Consider the following 15,109-nt stretch of genomic DNA (forward strand, 5'->3'; position numbering starts at 1 on the left):
TATATTTATTGGCTGCTTGTATTTCTTCCTATTTCCTTGTCCATTTTCTATAGGGGTTTCTCTCACTTCAGTGATTTTTTTTTTTTTTTTTTTTTTGAAGGTGGAGTTTCACTCTTGTTGTCCAGGCTAGAGTGCAATGGCACGATCTCGGCTCACCACAACCTCCGCCTCCCAGGTTCAAGTGATTCTCCTGCCTCGGCCTCCCAAGTAGCTGGGACTATAGGCATGCGCCACCATGCCCGGCTAATTTTTGTATTTTTAGTAGAGACGGGGTTTCACCATCTTGGCTAGGCTGGTCTCAAACTCCCGACCTCGTGATCCACCCGCCTCGGCCTCCCAAAGTGCTGGGATTACAGGTGTGAGCCACCACGCCTAGCCACTTCAGTGATTTCTTTTTTTTTTTTTTTTTTTTTTTTTGAGACAGAGTCTGGCTCTGTCGCCCAAGCTGGAGTGCAGTGGCCGGATCTCGGCTCACTGCAAGCTCCGCCTCTCGGGTTTACGCCATTCTCCTGCCTCAGCCTCCCGAGTAGCTGGGACTACAGGCGCCCGCCACCTCGCTCGGCTAGTTTTTTCATATTTTTTAGTAGAGACAGGGTTTCACCGTGTTAGCCAGGATGGTCTCGATCTCCTGACCTCATGATCCGCCCGTCTCAGCCTCCCAAAGTGCTGGGATTACAAGCTTGAGCCACCGCGCCCAGCCCACTTCAGTGATTTCTAAGAGCTCTTTGTGCATAGAAATATTAATGCTTGTTACCTACATGCAAATATTTTCCCCAAGTTTATATAGCCCAATCTAGGCCGGGTACAGTGGCTCACAAGGTCAAGAGATCAAGACCATCCTGGCCAACATGATGAAACTTCATCTCTACTAAAAATAAAAAAATTAGCTGGGCGTGGTGGTGTGCACCTGTAGTTCCAGCTACTCAGGAGACTGAGACAGGAGAATTGCTTGAACCCAGGAGGCAGAGGTTGCAGTGAGCCAAGATCGTGCCACTGCACTCCAGCCTGGTGACAGAGTGAGATTCCGTCTCAATAAAATAAAATAAAATATAGTAAAATCTATCAACCTATGTAGAAAAAGTCTGGAAGTTTATTCACCAACATATAGTGTATATCTCTTAGTAACTGAAGATGGCTTTCTGCTTACCTGATTTTTCTAAATATCTACAGTGGACATGTAATACTGTTGTAATAAAAAGTTATTTAATGAAAAAATTAAATAAGTAGTAGGTTCTAAAACAAAATTCTTTTTTGTGGGGAGACAGGGTGTCACTCTGTTGCCCAGACTGGAGTAAAATGGCGAGATCTCTGCTCACTGCAACTTCCACTTCCTGGGTTCAAGCAATGCTCATGTGTCAGCCTCCTGAGTAACTGGGATTACATGTGCGCACCACATTGCCCAGCTAATTTTTGTATTTTTAGTAGAGATAAGGTTTCATCATCTTGTCTAGGCTGGTCTTGAACTCCTGGCCTCAGGTGATCCACCCACCTCGGCCTCCCAAAGTGCTGGGATTACAGGCATGAACCACCGTCCCCAGCAATAAAAATCTTTCAATGAAAGCTTTAAAGGACGTGTATTCTACATTACAGATAAAAGCCATTGCTTTAAAAAAAAAAAAAAATGTGTTTTGGTCAGGCGCAGTGGCTCACACCTGTAATCCCAGCATTTTGAGAGGCCGAGGCAGGCGGATCACCTGAGGTCAGGAGTTCAAGACCAGCCTGGCCAACATGGTGAAACCCTGTCTCTACTAAAGATACAAAAATTAGCTGGGTGTGGTGGTGTGTGCCTGTAAACCCAGCTACTCAGGAGACTGAGACAGGAGAATCGCTTGAATCCAGGAGGTGGAGGTTGCAGTGAGCCGAGATCACGCCACTGCACTCCAACCTGGGTGACAGAGTGAGACTCTGTCTCAAAAATAAATATAAAAATAAAAGTGTTTTAACATTTTTATTTTCATGTCCACTGAATATGAATCTTAAACTTTTTGATATCACTAGATGCTTTCAGAATCTGATAAAAGCCTCAGACACTTTCTCCCCAAAATATAAACACACACCAAATGTAGCCTACAGTATCTATGGGTTACTTTATCCCTCAGAAGTCTTTCTATAAGCCCCCTAGTTTTCCATGGGTCCTGACTGTACACTAAAAATAAAATCCTAAGCCTCCCACTGAGTGAACAGACCTCCTCTTGGCCAAGGGGACCCCAGAGAAACCTGAAAAATTGTATTTCTACCCATAACAGGAAGAGATCGGACATTCATCCTTCTACCTCCTCCCTTTCAGAGTTTAGACACAACAACTGACTGGCATTAATGTTAAAATAGGGATCATAAGACTCTGTGGCAATAAGATACCAAATTATAGAAAGACCTAAGGCCATGCAAGGCAAGGGTTAAATCATGCCTACAGGCCATCAGTCTTGCTGAATAGGTCATTTTGACACAAAATATTGTGGCTAACTCTGACGTAGCATCCTTATCTCCAACATTTCTTTCTTCTGACTCCAAGTTTTAGACAGAGCCTTACAACTTTAACCAATTGCAAATTAAAGAATCTCTGAATCCACCTGTAACCTGTAAGTCCCACTTCAGCATATCCTGGCTTCTTGGACTGGACACCTTCCATGTGTTGACTTACATCTTTGCCTGTAACTCCTGCCTCCCTGAAATGCATAAAATTGTCATCTGACCACCTCAGGACCACTTACTCAAAGTTTCTTGGGTTTGTGTTTTTCCCAGGCTGTGGTCAGTCACATTGGCCCTGAATAAATGTCTAAAATATTTTACAGAGTTTGGTTTTTCTTTTAACATGGCTTAGAACTCCTGAGTACCCCCAGCTCTACTTAACCTTCACGAGAAATACATTACTCTTTTAGAAGCAAGTAAAAATACAGGCTGGGCGCAGTGGCTCACACCTGTGATCCCAGCACATTGGGAAACCAAGGTGGGCGGATCACTTGAGGTCAGAAGTTCAAGACCAGCCTAGCCAACATGGTAAAACCCTATCTCTACTAAAAATACAAAAATTAGCTGGGTGGGGTGGCACACGGCTGTAGTCCCATCTATGCAGGAGGCTGAGGCAGGATAGCTTGAGCCAGGGAGGTAGAGGTTGCAGTGAGCTGGGATCATGCCACTACACTCCAGCCTGGGCGACAGAGCAAGACTCTGTCTCAAAAAAACAAACAAACAAAACAACAACAACAACAAAAAACATTGCTATCATTATTTAACTCCTACTCAAATGTATGTGTAGAAGAGGCAAAATTTTACCTCTGCCCTCTTAGGGTTTTTTGGCTGGACTCGAGAATTAAACTTACATTAAGACAGGTTAACAAGAGAAATACATACAGATTTATTTAATATTAAGTTTACATTATTTAATATAATGTATGACATAGGAGCCCTCATAAGTAAATGAAGACCCACAAAAGTGGGAAAACTTAAATGCTTTTATATTAGGATGAATAAAGACAGGCAATGGCAGAAAAGTAACCAAACTATGTGGGGAGGCTAAAGAAGATAAAAAGTATTTTAACAAGGTCTGTTTGTACAGAATTTTCTCAGTCTCAACTTCCCATTCTTGACAATAAGAATGTTGCCTTCTTTCTGGTAATGAGAGGACATCTTCTATATGGGGCTTTTATCTCCTCCTTTAAGGAAGAAAAGGGGAAGAATCAGAGTCCCTTCTTGCACCCATTTTTTTTTAATGTGCCTTTAGCTCAAAATAATCCTTATGCCAAAGTGATATATTTTGGGATAGCATATTCTGCCACATATTACTGCCTGCCTGAGCCTACAGCATGTTCCAAAATATCAGTGAGCAATAAAATAAATTAATTCCTGTGCCACCAGGGGCTGCTATTGCCGATGTAACTGTTGAAACTTGGTAGCAGCTGCATTTTTAGAATGCCTTTCAAGCAAAAGGATCCAAGTGCAAAGCTTTATTTTATTAACTCTCAAAACAACCTATTTTGTAGATAACAAAGCTGGGCATAGGCCTATTAAAAGAATTGTCTAAGGCAAGGAAACGGTAAGAAAAAGACCCTCAAGCCTTGATGCAAAGGGAAATTATAAATACCTAACTAAGCCTTCCTTGTAAACAGGTTTCCTTTCCATTGTGGCCAAATAGGTTTCCATTCTAAGTTCCATTAAGCAACTGGTCCCAGGCAAGTAATAGGTGTTTTTAATGAGGTTTTCCACCTCTGAAAACATTAAAATATTATATAAAATGTGAACTGAAATGTGTGCAAACGCAAGGGCACCAAAGTTTTACAATGAGCTCTACCTGCACTCTGTCTCCATTCTACTTTCTCCAATTATGCTGTTATTAACATTCACTCTTCACTCAACTGGTCACTCAACAGATTTTATCTTTTTGAGACAGGGTCTCACTCTGTCATCCAGGCTGCAGTACAGTGGCGTGATCCCAGCTTACTGCAAACTCAACCTCCCTGGCTCAAGCTATCCTTCTGCCTCAGCCTCCTACATAGATGGGACTACAGATGTGTGCCAGCCCGTCTAGCTGATTTTTAAAATTTTTTTAGAGACAGGGTCCCACCATGTTGCCCGGTCTGTTCTCCACCTCCTGAGTTCAAGTGATCCTTCCACCTTGGCCTCCCAAACTGCTGTGATTACAGGTGTAAGTCACCATGCCCTGGCCAACAGGTATTAGTTGAGAGCTTTTGCAATCCATTCTGCTTGGCTCCAGGAGATACAGAAATATTTGACTGTCTCTGCCTTAAAGTCTTACATTCTGGTAAGGGAAAATTACATGTAAATAAATTATTAAAATACAATGGACTAAGAATTGTTATTACTTAGTACCTAAAAATAGCTATCAGGTTTGGTGGAAGAAGATTCCATTAATTCAGCTGCAGTAGGTCAGGAGAGGCTTAATGGAGAATATCAGAATATGCTGCAGGTGAAATAACTCATCCCTATATACGGAGGCATGAAACAGAGTGAGGTGTTGAGTCCTCTGTAAATAATATAGCAAGAATGGAACCAGGACCCTAGGTAATAAATCTGAAAAAATAGACAGGGCCTAGGTCACAGAGATGAAGAGTTTACATGTAATGGACAATTTTTTTTTTTTTTTTTTTTTAGACAGAGTTTTGCTCTTGTTGCCCAGGCTGGAGTGCAGTGGCACAATCTCGGCTCACTGCAACCTCTGCCTCCCAGGTTCAAGTGATTCTCCTGCCTCAGCCTCCAGAGTAGCTGGGATTATAGGCATGCACCACCACGCCCAGCTAATTTTTGTATTTTTAGTAGACGGGGTTTTATCATGTTGGCCAGGCTGGTGTCGAACTCCTGACCTCGGGTGATTCACCCACCTCAGCCTCCCAAGTAATTTTTATACTTAATCATTGGGAAGTGTAGAGAAGGAAAAATCTTTCCCCTTCCCATCTCAGGGTTCTTGGCTGGGGCTCTGTAACAAAACACAACTTAACAAGAGAAAAGCATACAAATTTATTTAATGTAAGTTTTACATGACACAGGAGCCTTCATAAGGAAATGACCCAAAGAAGCACTTTGAGCCATATGATTATACACTAAGTGGGACAAAGAGTAGTAAACTGTGAAAATATGGACTTGGTCTAGGGTGGTTAATCATGGAGAAGTGACTAGGAAGATAAGAATTAGTTTAACAAGGTTTTTTAATACAGATTTTTTATGGCCTTGATTCCCCATTTCTGGTGTTAAGAATACCTTCTAGCTGGGCACAATGGCTCATGCCTGTAATCCCAGCACTTTGGGAGGCTGAGGAGGCTGGATTGCTTGAGGTCAGGAGTTCGAGACCAGCCTGGCCAGTATGGTTGAAACCCCACCTCTACTAAAAACACAAACATTAGCCAGGTGTGGTGGGGGGCACCTGTAATCCCTGCTACTTGGGAGGCTGAAGCAGGAGAATCACTTGAACCTGGGAGGCAGAGGTTGCAGTGAGCCAAGATCAAGATGGTGCCACTGCACTCCAACCTGGGCGACAGAGCGAGACTGTCTAAAAAAAAAAAGAAGAAAAGAAAAAAGAGCACCTTTCACATGTGAGTTTTATCTTCTGCTTCTGCTTTCAGGAAGAAAAAGGTAAGTCAGAGTGCCCTTTATGCATTTGCTGTTTTTTAGGTGCTTTTAACTCAAAATAATCAATAAGAGCCAGAGTAGCTTATTTGGAGTGGTGTGTTCTCAACTACTTCAGGAGTCCCTGAAGAGTTGTAAGCAGAGGAGTAATAACAAGATCAGATTTGGGGTTTTGTTTTTTTCTGAGATAGGGTCTCACTCTGCCACCCGGTGCGGTGGTATGAGCCTATCTCACTGCAACCTCGAACTTCTAGGCTCAAAAGGATCCTCCTGCCTCAGCCTGTCGAGTAGCTAGGACTACAGGTGCACATCACTGTGCCCAGATTTTTTTTTTTTTTTTTTTTTTTTGAGACAAGATCTCACCGTGTTGCCCAGGCTGATCTCAAATTCCTGGGCTCAAGCTATTCTCCTGCCTCAGCCTCCCAAAGTGCTGGGATTACAGGCATGAACCACCCCAACCAGCCAGATTTGAGTTCTTAAAAGATCCTTCTGTGGTGGTAGTGTGGCAAAGGAACTGGAAGAGGCCCCACTTCCCAACACTGTTGCATTGGATATTAAGTTTCCAATACATGAATTTTGGAGTGGACAAGGATATTCAATCCATAGCAGTTTCTTTTGATGATGTCATGTTTACCTGAGTCTTTGTTATCCATGTAATTTTGCACTGGTGTTTATGTATTTAAAGGAACAAACACGCAGGGCGCGGTGGCTCACACCTGTAATCCCAGCACTTTGGGAGGTCGAGGTGGGCAGATCACAAGGTCAGGAGATCAAGACCATCCTGGCTAACAGGGTGAAACCCCATCTCTACTAAAAATACAAAAAATTAGCCAGGTGTAGTGGCGGGCACCTGTAGCCCCAGCTACTCTGGAGGCTGAGGCAGGAGAATGGTGTGAACCCGGGAGGCAGAGCTTGCAGTGAGCCGAGATCGCGCCACTGCACTCCAGCCTGGGCGACAAGCGAGACTCCATCTCAAAAAAAAAAAAAGGAACAAACACCTCTTCCAGTCTTTATAGACTACTTTTACAAGGAAAAGGCCTTCTCCTATTGGGTCCCTGAATTGATGGGATTGCACTCAAATGGAGTTGGAGCTGGGTCCACAGTGGGGTCCATAGTTGGGTCCACAGTTGGCAAGCTTGTTACCAGGGGCTCTAATGGGTGTGGATCCCGTCTGGTCCATGGGTGGACTGGACTGCCCCCAGGACCTTGGTCAGTAGGGCTGGTGTTGGGATGGTGGTCTGCAGACAATGGGCCTATTACCAGATGCATAGACTGGCGTGGCTTCCTCCGGTTTCCTGGTAAGCTTCCGGCTAGGTCACTGGGTGGGCCCTTGGGCAGGCAGTACTGGCCCTAACAGTAGTTAAGAGGGGCTGGAACCAAGTCACTAGGCTGCTTCAGGGTCCACAGGCAAGAGTGAAATCTGCAGGCCTGCTTCCTGGGGCATGGATAGTCATGTCACCCGCGGGTCTCTTCATGGGCAGGATTGCTCTCAGACCACAGTGAGGAGGGCTGGAGCTGTGACTTACAGTTGTTTCAGGGTCTGCTATGAAACTGATGTTGGTGGGCCTGTCACCTGAGACACAAGTAGTTATGATTCCTCCAGGTCCCTAAGTAGATGGTCTAGTAGCAGGACCAAGGCCAAAGAGGGTTGTAGCCAAGTCCACAGGGAGGTAGCACCATTTTCAAGACTGGAGCTGCAACCTCGATCGATGAGTCTGCTACCTGGGTGCAGTTCTGCTGTCTCAAAACAGCCTTCCTGGATCTTGGGCTCCACAAGGGTTTCACAGTCTCCTATCTAGTTCCCAAAGTTCCCAACAGAGGTACTTTTATCTGCGGACAGGTGAAAAGCTAAAAACTATTGTTGCTGTGGGGAGATACAAGTGAGGTAGCTCCTGGTCTCCCATTTTGCTGATGTCACTCTCCTGGCTGTCTTAAATCTCTCACTTTCTTAAATCTCTCTTATTCCACAGGTTACCCTTTCATCTTCATTGCTGCTATTGTTAATTTTCTTGCAATTTATTTATAGGTCATTTGTCCTAAAGAGTTTTTCACGTTCTACATCTTATTGATTGCATCCTCATGGTACTATTTTAAAAATATATTCTTCTAGACCAGGTGTAGATTACACCTGTAATCCCAACACTTTGGGAGGCAGGTGGATCACCTGAGGTCAGGAGTTTGAGACCAGCCTGGCCAACGTGGGGAAACCCTGCCTCTACTAAAAATGCAAAATTAGCTGGGCATGGTGGTACATGCCTGTAATCCCAGTTACTTGGGAGGCTGAGGCAGAGAACTGCTTGAACCTGGGAGGTGGAGGTTGCAATGAGTCAAGATCACGCCATTGCACTCCCGCGTGGGCTATAGAGTGAGACTCCATCTCAAAAAAAATTTTTAATTAAAAAAAAAAAAAATATATATATATATATATAGCATCATTCTATTTTTTTTTAAGTTTAGCTTGCAATAGTAACATGAAGCAGAGGCCTAGTTTCATTAAGTATATTTTGATTTTCTTAGTTTTCCTTGAAAGGTTTCTAGTTCACATTTACATCACATTTTACATTCATGAATACAAGAAATCCTTGTATTTTTTGTAAACCCATTCATTGGTAGTTGGATCTAGGAACTTGATTAAGATTTAATTTTTTCTTTTCCAGGCTTAATTCACTTTATTTTTCTTGTATAAAAACCCTATGTTGTAGCCACAGCTGGAGCCTGGGTCCCCTGCACGGAGACTCTGGTGTGGGTCTTGACAAGGTGGTCAGTGAATTCCTAATAGGGAGAGTTGGTGAATACAGTCTCCTTCCAGAGGTCAGGGGTCAGGTAGCTGTAGGTCTTAGAGACGGCATCAAAGGTGGCCTTGGCGAAGTTGCCCAGGGTGGCAATGCAGCCCCGGGCTGAGGTGTAGCAGTCATCGATACGAACCATCATGAGCAGCTTCTTGGGCACAGGCTCTGAGACGATGCCAGTGCCCCTGGGTGCAGGGATGAGGTGCACCAGCACAGAGCCACAGCAGCCTGTCACCTTGCAAGGGACGGTGTGGGCCTTGCCGATCTTGTTCCCCCAGTAGCCTCTGCGCACGGGGACAATGGAGAGTTTGACCAGGATGATGGCCCCACGGATGGCGGTGGCCACCTCCTTGGAGCACTTAACACCCAGGCTGACGTGGCCATTGTAGTCCCCGATAGCAACGAACGCCTTGAACCTGGTGCGCTGGCCAGCACGGGTCTGCTTCTGCACCGGCATAATCTTCAAAACCTCGTCTTTGAGAGAGGCCCCCAAGAAAAAGTCAATGATCTCAGATTCCTTAATGGGCAGGGAGAACAGGTAGTTCTCCTCCAGGGCCTTGATCTTCATGTCCTTGACCAAGCGGCCCAGGTTGGTGACGGGCATCCACTCCTTATCCTCGGCCTTGCCTCCGCGAGCTCCGCAGCCTTGGCCCCGGCCCCGTCCACAGCCGCAACCCCGGCCCCGGATGCCACTGCCAAAACCTCTGAGGAAGCCACCGCGGTTCCCCATCCCAGGGCCACCAGGGCCTCCGGGCCCCCCCGCTGCACCGGCGTCATCCGCCATTTGGTGTTTTCTCAGAGAAGAAGAAGATTTAATTTTTTTTTTCATTCTTCCAGCAGGATGTATATAAAGTCAGCTTGCCTCACTTTTTTAGGCTGGGCACAGTGGCTCACGCCTGTAATCCCAACACTTCAGGAGGCCAAGGCAGGTGAATCACGAGGCCAGGAGTTCAAGACCAGCCTGGCCAACATGGCAAAACCCCATCTCTACTAAAAAATACAATAGCCAGGTGTAGTTGCACGAGGCTGTAGTCCCAGCTACTCGGGAGGCTGAGTGAGGCAGGAGAATCGCTTGAACCTGGAAGGCAGAGGTTGCAGTGAGCCGAGATCATGCTCCTGCACTCCAGCCTGCATGACAGAGCAAGACTCCAACTCAAAAAAATAAATAAAAAAAGTTGGCTTGCCTCACTGTTTAAAGAAATAATGGGGTTTTGCTATGTTGCCTAGGCTAGAGTTCAATGGCTAGTCACAGGCACAATCATAAGAGTGCATCCTTTAACTCCTGGGCTCAAGCCGTTCTCTTGCCTGAACTTCCCAAGTAGTGGGACTACAGGCACACATCACTGTGCCCAGCTTGCCTTGCTTTTTGTATTGTGTCCCACCACATCCTGGACCCCCAAAACAACAGTCATTTATTTTGCCCACAAATTTGCAATTTTTGTCTTTTTTTTTTTTTTTTTTTGAGATGGAGATTCTTGTTGCTTAAGCTGGAGTGCAATGGTGTGACCTTGGCTCACTGCAACCTCTGCCTCCCAGGTTCAAGCAATTCTCCTTCCTCACCCTCCTAAGTAGCTGAGATTACAGGCATGTGCCACCATGCCCGGCTAATTTTTGTATTTTTAGTAGTGACGGGGTTTCACCATGTTAGCCAGGCTGGTCTCGAACTCCTGACCACAAGCGATCTGCCTGCCTCAGCCTCCCAAAGTGCTGGGATTACAGGTGTGAGTCAAGGCATCCGGCCTGTAACTCTTGTTAGTACTATAATAATGAAAGATTAGTTCATTCCTGTTTTTAGATAGAAAACCTGGCTGTTTACTCACATATCACAAAACTTTTCAGTTTGCCAGCACCCTCCTTTGGCTTTTCCCCTCTTCCCATTTTCATTTTTATTTATCTTCCTTAAACCTTCAAATTTTTATTTTTTACTATTGCCAACAATCAACCTCTTCGCATTTTTAGACAAATATTTTAACTGGGAAGGTTAGAAAGTGACAAAAATGTTAACTAGAAACCTTTCAAGGAAAATTAGGAAAATCAAAATATACTTAATGAAACAAGGCCTCTGCTTCATGTTACTATTGCAAGCTAAACTTAAAAAATAGAATGAGGCCAGGCATGGTGGCTCATGCCTATAATTCCAGTACTTTGAAAGGCTGAGGTGGGCAGATCACCTGAGGTTGGGAGTTCGAGACCAGCCTGGCCAACATGGTAAAACTCCATCTCTACTAAAAATACAAAATTAGCCGGCCATGGTGGCACATGCCTGTAGTCCCAGCTACTCAGGAGGCTGAGGCAGGAGAATCACTTGAACCCGTGGAGCAGAGGTTGCGGTGAGCCAAGATTGTGCCACTGCACTCCAGGCTGGGCGACAGAGCGAGGCTCCGTCTTGGGGGAAAAAAAAAAAAGACGCAAACAGTATGGCTTAGGAAAATGGGGCTTAATGGTGGTCTCAATAATAAACTAATACAGAGAAAAATACAAAATAACAACAAACACTGTCTTTGAATTGGAGTAAAACCTAAAAGAAATAAGATACATATAACCCCCCCCCTTTTTTTTTTTTTTTTTGAGACAGAGTTTCACTCTTGTTGCCCAGGTTGGAGTGAAATGGCATGATCTTGGCTCACTGCAACCGCCACCTCCCAGGTTCCCGCGATTCTCCTGCCTCAGCCTCCCCACTAGCTGGGAATACAGGTGCGTGCCACCACGCCCGGCTAATTTTTTGTATTTTTAGTACAGATAGGGTTTCACATGTTAGCCAGGATGGTCTCGATCTCCTGACCTCAGGTGATCTACCCGACTCAGCCTCCCAAAGTACTGGGATTACGGCGTGAGCCACAGCACCTGGCCCCTCCTCTCTTCTTTTCTAACCTTAGCCAGTGCCTGGCTCAGTCCTATTATTGAGGGTCTAGGACATTGTGGGCTATTCATTCTAAAGAGAACCTTCATTTGGATGGCTGACAAAGTATTATTGTTTTATAAAACCTATTTCACAAATTATTAAGGAAACTGTATAAGGCTATTGTTATTGCCAACATTCCCACATATGCCTTATGTCTGCTTGGATCTGATAGGAAAGTATTTTTGTTTGGTTTTGTTTTGGAAAGTATTTTTTCAAATATAGGGAAGTTTTTAAAACATTTTTACCCTTCATTAGCAACAGTGCTTTGTTTATATAAAGTACTCTACACAAGTGTTTATGTTTTTGTTTTGTTTTGAGACGGAGTCTCACTCTGTCGCCCAGGCTGGAGTGCAGTGGCATGATCTTGGCTCACTGCAACCTCTGCCTCCTGGGTTCACGTGATTCTCCTGCCTCAGCCTCCCAAGCAGCTGGGATTACAGGCATCTGATACCGCACCTGGCTAATTTTTGTATTTTTAGTAGAGGCAGGGTTTCACCATCTTGGCCAGACTGGTCTCGAACTCCTGTGATCCACCCACCTTGGCCTCCCAAAGTGCTGGGATTACAGGCCTGAGCCACCGTACCTGGCCATGTTTATGTTTTAATATTTGTTGAAATCCCATTTTAATGGAGAAATAATGTACATTAACACTCTGATGAAAGCCGATGTTTAACATTTATTTATTGCCTAATCCCAGGAACAAAAACAATTTCAATTTCACAAAAAAAGAAAAATCTTTATAACTTGAAACATTTCAGATACTTAAAGTATGTCTCAAAACTTTAAGACTGTCCCAAGAAGCCAATAATGGCATCTTCTAAATTCTGCTCTGTTCTTTATGGCTGACAGGTTGACTCCTTACACTGACAGAACTAGTAGAGTTTAGTAAGCCCCTAGAGATCATCTAGTTCAATCCTCCTATTTTATAGATGAAGAAAATGAGACCCAAAGGATTTAAGTGGTCTTCCTTAGGTCACATAGCTAATAAGGAGCAGAGCTATTAATGCTCAAATCCAGTATTTTACACCACAAAATTAATGCATCATCACCCACTTGTTTCCAATATATTACATCAGTTGTCTAAACAAATAACCATAGAATCTATGTGCTACTTGGGAGTATTCTGGTCCTCTGAAGAGAAGTCGGCTTCAGAGGTTTATGGATCTTCATTCCCTAGTGCTAATATCCCTTTTTTAAAATTATTATTTTTTGAGACAGTCCTGCTCTGTCACCCAGGCTGGAGTGCAGTGGCCCGATCTCGGCTCACTGCAACCTCCACTTCCTGGCTTCAAGGGATTCTCCTGCCTCAGCCTCCCGAGTAGCTGGGATTACACCCCCGGTTAATGTTTTGATTTTTAGTAGAGATGGAGTTTCACCACGTTGGCCAGGCTGGTATTAAACTCCTGACCTATAGTGATCCACCCACCTCCACCTCCCAAAGTGCTGGGATTACAGGCGTGAGCTACCAAGCCAGGCCCCTAGTGCTAATATGCTAAATGTGTGTTAAAAAAACAACACGGAGAGGCAAGGTGGCTCACGCCTGCAATCCCAGCACTTTGGGAGGCCGAGGTGGGCCTATCATCTGAGTTCAGGAGTTCGAGACTAGCCTGACCAACATGGAGAAACCCCATTCCCTACTAAAAAATACAAAATTAGCCGGGCGTGGCGTCGCATGCCCATAATCCCAGCTACTCGGGAGGCTGAGGCAGGAGAATCGCTTAAACCCGGGAGGTGGAGGTTGCGGTGAGCCGGGATGGCACCACTGCACTCCAGCCTGGGCAATAAGGGCTAAAACTCCGTCTCAAAAAACAAACAAAGGCCGGGCGCGGTGGCTCAAGCCTGTAATCCCAGCACTTTGGGAGGCCAAGACGGGCGGATCACGAGGTCAGGAGATCGAGACCATCCTGGCTGACACTGTGAAACCCCGTCTCTACTAAAACCTACAAAAAACTAGCCGGGCGAGGTGGCGGGCGCCTGTAGTCCCAGCTACTCGGGAGGCTGAGGCAGGAGAATGGCGTGAACCCGGGAGGCGGAGCTTGCAGTGAGCTGAGATCCGGCCACTGCACTCCAGCCTGGGTGGCAGAGCGAGACTCCGTCTCAAAAAAAAAAAAAAAAAAAAAAAAACCTCCGTCTCAAAAAACAAACAAACAAACAAACAAAACAACACCACCTCATGATTACAAGATTAAGTACCTTTGAACATTTGTTTCTGAACCTACCACATGCATCTGTCACTTTGCAGGCGCTTAATAATTGTGAGCGAACATTCAACGAACCTCATCTCATAACTTCCTTACTGAAATATAGTGGTCATAGGAGACCAGCAGTTTAGCTCATGGCTTCTGGTCCTTGCTTTGTATTGGAATACTGCTTCTATCTACTGACTGGTTTACCTTGGGCTTCAGTTCCTTCTTTGGGCTCCAGTTCCCTAACCTTTTAAGCAAAGGATTATCGTGAGGACTAAACGAGATAAAACTTGTAAAGGTTCAGCACTGTGCTTAGCAGATAACGGAATTAAATGATCTTTATTATAGTGTTTACACTCCCTAAGAGTCAGTGGCTATATTATGCAGGAGACACTAGTGTAGAACAAGCGGGTGGTGATAACTAGACAGACCTGATTTGGCAGTCTGTCAAACCTCTACCACCCAGTACCAACCAATACGAGATAACCAACCTCGACACTTAAAGAAAAACCTCCACTCATTCCAAATCTCCCTTTTCTGACTCCCTTTCAAAATAAGCAAAACTGCATAAAAAGAAGGTCTATGTGGCCGGGCAAAAACAGACTCAGCTACATCCTTTAGGGAGTTATTCCGGTGCCCACTGCACTGCGCAGATAGGTCCAGCCGGAGTTAAAGGAGGAGACCTCCCACTGGGCGCGGTGGCTCACACCTGTAATCCCAGTACTTTGGAAGGCTGAGAAGGGTGGACCGCTTTGAGCCCAGGAGGTCGAGACCAGCCTGGGCAACATAGCGAAACCCAGTCTCTACAACAAATACAAAAATTCGCTGGGCATGGTGGCGGGCACCTGTCGTCCCGGCTACTTGGGAGGCTGTGGCGGGAGGATCGCTTGAGCCCCGGAGCTCGAAGTTGCAGTGAGCCGAGATCGCCCCACTGCACTCCAGCCTGCGCGACAGACCGAGACTCTGTCCCAAAAAAAAAAAAAAAAAAAAAAAAAAAAGGCCGGGCTTCTCGGCTCACGCCTGTAATCCCAGCACTTTGGAAGGCCAAGGCGGGCGGATCACCTGAGGTCAGGAGTTCGAGACCGGCCTGGCCAACATGGTGAAACCCCGTCCCCAAAAAATTTTTGTATTTTGTAAAAACACAAAAATTAGCT

General features: G+C 45.2%; 1 protein-coding gene and 1 pseudogene across 1 annotated transcript in view; both read right to left on the bottom strand.

The window, feature by feature from the left end:
• The window catches only part of COMMD1 (copper metabolism domain containing 1), a 239,766-nt gene that overhangs the window by 224,313 nt on the left and 344 nt on the right, over window positions 1-15,109 (bottom strand). The window lies entirely within an intron of this gene.
• Window positions 8,721-9,694, bottom strand: LOC718153 (small ribosomal subunit protein uS5 pseudogene; annotated as a pseudogene).

The sequence above is a fragment of the Macaca mulatta genome, chromosome 13 (genome assembly GCF_049350105.2).
Source record: "Macaca mulatta isolate MMU2019108-1 chromosome 13, T2T-MMU8v2.0, whole genome shotgun sequence".
Taxonomy (NCBI): Eukaryota; Metazoa; Chordata; class Mammalia; order Primates; family Cercopithecidae; genus Macaca; species Macaca mulatta.